This window comes from Rhinopithecus bieti, unplaced genomic scaffold (assembly GCF_001698545.2).
Source record: "Rhinopithecus bieti isolate Rb0 unplaced genomic scaffold, ASM169854v2 scaffold_13348, whole genome shotgun sequence".
Taxonomy (NCBI): domain Eukaryota; kingdom Metazoa; phylum Chordata; class Mammalia; order Primates; family Cercopithecidae; genus Rhinopithecus; species Rhinopithecus bieti.
The window spans coordinates 2,115,211-2,119,330 of record NW_016808764.1 but is presented as its reverse complement, the minus strand read 5'-3'; the positions used below and the strand labels follow the sequence as shown (position 1 = coordinate 2,119,330).

The 4,120-nt window shown below is 47.1% G+C and overlaps 1 pseudogene; it reads right to left on the bottom strand.

Annotated features, from left to right (window-relative positions):
• Positions 1–2,086: 2,086 nt before the first annotated feature.
• The window catches only part of LOC108538807 (60S ribosomal protein L37a-like), an 11,774-nt pseudogene continuing 9,740 nt past the window's right edge, over positions 2,087–4,120 (bottom strand).

The following is a 4,120-nucleotide window of genomic DNA, read 5'->3' as shown; positions in this document are numbered from 1 at the left end:
AGGCTTTGCTCATTTCTTTTTATTCTTTTTCTCTAACCTTGTCTTCTCACTTTATTTCATTAATTTGATCTTCAATCACTGATACCCTTTCTTCCACTTGATTGAATCAGCTATTGAAGCTTTTGTATGTATCACGAAATTCTCATGCCATGGTTTTCAGCTCCATCAGGTCATTTAAGGTCTTCTGCATACTGTTTATTCTACTTAGCCATTTGTCTAATCTTTTTTCAAGGTTTTTAGCTTCCTTGTTATGGGTTTGAACATCCTCCTTTAGCTCAGGGAAGTTTGTTATCACCAACCTTCTGAAGCCTACTTCTGTCAACTCGTTAAAGTCATTCTCCATCCAGCTTTGCTCCGTTGCTGGGGGAGGAGCTGCAATCCTTTGGAGGAGAAGAGACACTCTGATTTTTAGAATTTTCAGCTTTTCTGCTCTAGTTTCTCACCATCTTTGTGGTTTTATCTACCTCTGGTCTTTGATATTAGTGACCTACAGATGGGGTTTTGGTGTAGATGACCTTTTCGTTGATGCTGATGCTATTCCTTTCTGTTTATTAGTTTTCCTTCTAACGGTCAGGTCCCTCAGCTGCAGGTCTGTTGCAGTTTGCTGGAGGTCCGCTTCAGACACTGGATCACCAGCAGAGGCTGCAGAACAGCAAATATTGCTGCCTGATCCTTCCTCTGGAAGCTTTGTCCCAGAGGGGCAGCCACATATATGAGGTGTCTGTCAGCCCCTACTGGGAAGTGTCTCCCAGTTAGGCTACACGGGGGTCAGAGACCCACTTGCGGAGACAGTCTGTCCATTCTCAGATCTCAAATGCCGTGCTGGGAGAACCACTGCTCTCTTCAGAGCTGTCAGACAGGGACATTGAAGTCTGCAGAAGTTGTCTGCTGCCTTTTGTTTGGCTATATCCTGCCCACAGAGGTGGAGTCTAGAGGCAGTAGGCCTTGTTGAGCTGTGGTGAGCTCTGCCCAGTTTGAGCTTCCCAGCTGCTTTGTTTACCTACGCAAGTCTCAGCAATGGCTGTTGCCCCTCCTGCAGCCAGGCTTCCCCCTTGCAGATCGATCTCAGACTTCTGTGCTAGCAGTGAGCAAGGCTCCGCAGGTGTGTGACCTGCTGAGCCAGGCACAGGAGAGAATCACCTTGTCTGGCAGCTGCTAAGACCTTGGGAAAAGTGCAGTATTTGGGCAGGAGTGCCCCATTTTTCCAGGTACAGTCTGTCACAGCTTTCCTTGGCTGGGAAAGGGAAATCCCCTGACTCCTTGTGCTTCCTGGGTGAGGCAACGCCCTGCCCTGCTTCAGCTCACCCTCTGTGGGCTGCACCCACTGTCCAACCAGTCCCAAAGAGATTAACCAGGTACCTCAGTTGGAAATGCAGAAGTCACCCATCTTCTGCGTTGATCATGCTGGGAGCTGCAGACTGGAGCTGTTCCTATTCGGCCATCTTGGAGCACCTCACTTTTTTTTTTTAGAGACAGAGTCTCACTCTGTCACTCAGGCTGGAGTGCAGTGGCACAATCTCAGCTCACTGCAACCTCCGCCTCCCAGGTTCAAGCAATTCTCGTGCCAGTGTCTCCCAAGTAGCTGGGATTACAGTGCACCACTATGCCTAACTAATTTTTGTATTTTTAGTAGATATGGGGTTTCTTTATGTTGGCCAGGCTGGTCTTGAACTCCTGGCCCCAAGTAATCCACCTGCCTCGGCCGCCCAAAATGCTGGGATTACAGGCATGAGCCACCGTGCCCAGACTAGAAAGATTTTTTTTTTTAAATATTAACTGTAATTTAAAGACTAAAGTTTGCAGTTTGCTCCAGTGTACCTCAAAGTCAAACTGGCAAGAACAGACTTATACAAACCTAATACACATACCTAACTTGGAAGGCTTATATTCTTATGCCATATTTTATCATCTGACTACTTAAAAAAGGGACTGAATTAGATCCATCTCAGCATGCTTCTCCAATACATCAGTAGTGACATAATGCAAACATCAGAATGTCTAATAAAGTAACAAGCCAAATCAATTTCGTTCAATAAATTAACCCATTTATTATAGGCCAGTGATGTCTCAAAGAGTAGAGGAGCCTCTACTCGTCTTGCAATTCCTTCAGTTTTCTGATGGCAGACTTTACCCGGGCTTTGGAAGTGGTATTGTAGGTCCAGGCACTGCTAGGTACTGTCTTCATGCAGGAACCACAGTGCCAGATCTTCACAACTCAATTCTTCATCTTGTTTTTGCTAGAGAAAGAGCAAGTGTACTTGGTGTGCTGGCTGATTTCAATTTTCTTCACCATTTTCTGGAGGGAGGCCCCATAGTGGGTCCCATATTTACTGATGATTCCAACTTTCTTGGTGCATTTAGCCAGGTTGCTGTGAACTAGGTCCAAGCCCAGGAAGACATGTTTGGACTCTTAATTGCAAGTGATCGAAACCAAATTCAAGCTAGTTCGAGTAAAAGTAGCCAGTAAGTAAATAATAAGTAAGTAAATAAATAAACTGACTCATTAGTTGAGGTGGGGCTGGTGTCAAGGTCTCTAAAAACTGAAATAATGAGCAGATCACTTCCTTATTCTCTCTGCTTCTCTCTGTGTATTGGCTTCACTTTCTCCCACTTCAGATAGGTAGCCTCTATCTAGAAAGGGGAAGAGAAGCAGGAATGCAGGTAGCTCCAGCCTGGCTTCCATCAAGCCAGCTTAGCAAACCCAAACCAAAGAGTTTTTCTTTTTTTTTCCATATGCTCCATATAAAAAAAAAAATCCCAGGGAAGGATTGTGATTGGCCTGCTTTGGGTCACATGCCTAACCCTGGACCAACCACCCTGGCCAGGAGAAAAGGTACTGTGTGAGTGGCAGCCCCAACTAGTCTCAGAAAGTGGAGGAGGGGTTATACCCAGAAGAAAAGGAGTGCGGTTCACAGAGGAAGGAGGGGAAGGGATGCTGGAAGACAAACATGGCGGATGTCCCCTCCAGTGGCTCAGTCAGCACGAGGGAACAGGAGCTCAGGGAAGTGGGGACAGCAGTGAGGCTCTTTGGAAGAGAAGATCTTGCCAGTGTGAACTGAAGGAGGAGCAGAACTTGGAGTCTTTCAGGAGAGAGAAAGAAATGCAGCTCCTGCCAGACCCTGGAGACTGGAGATTGTGTAATGCAGGAATGACTCCAGGAGCCTCTGAGGGAGCCATTGCAATTGTTCTGTGGGCGGGTCCAGAGTGTAAAAACCAACCCTGATGGGAGGGATTCCCTGGAAATGGAAAATAGGTATGCAGAAGGCAGAACACAGGATGTTGCGGAAGCCCAGGGGCCGCCCCCACACAGGCCTAGGGCTGACTCAAGCAGAGGTCTGGGGTCATGGAACAGGCAGACTGGAGGCAAGTTGGGAACAGAACACAGTTCTGGACCAGGAACTCTTCCTTCTAGAAGGAGTTACCTAGAAGGATGGTTTCCATCTGTGATCTGTGCTGATCTGGCTCACCACCCCCACCCAGACTGTAGCTCTCAGCAATCCCATGCTCAGAGGATATGCCAGAGGGGCGCCCTCAGCATGGGACCAGTGCCCAGCAGGCACTGTTTTACAGTCTAAGGGGAGGCTGTGACCTCCAGATCCAAGAGTTCCTGCATTAGAGAAACATAGGATGGGGGATACGGGGTACCAAGCTCCATTAGATCAATAACGCCATGTGTCATTTAAGAGTCCAGCCCTCTAGAGTTCGCCCTGGATTAGAATCCCTGTTCTGCCGCCTAATAAATAAGTGAGTTGAGCAACTTACCTCAACTCTCTAAGTCTCAGCATCCCAATTAGTAAAATGCCCCTAATACAATAGGAGCACCTACCTGAGAAGTGATTGTGCAGCTCAGGTGAGACAAGGTTATGGTTAGCATGACATTCTCCATTGAGGTTTGCCATAGTTATGGCCATGATTTCATCATTTAAAGAGTCTCTGAGGTCACAGTCATGAGCTCTCAGACAGTGCAGACGGCCACCCAGAGGCTAGATGATCTCTTGTTAAGAACACTGTAGAGCAGGGGTGTCTAATCTTTTGGCTTCCCTGGACCACACTGGAAGAAGAATTGCCTTGGGCCACACATAAAATACACTAACACTAATGATAGCTGATGAACTCAAAA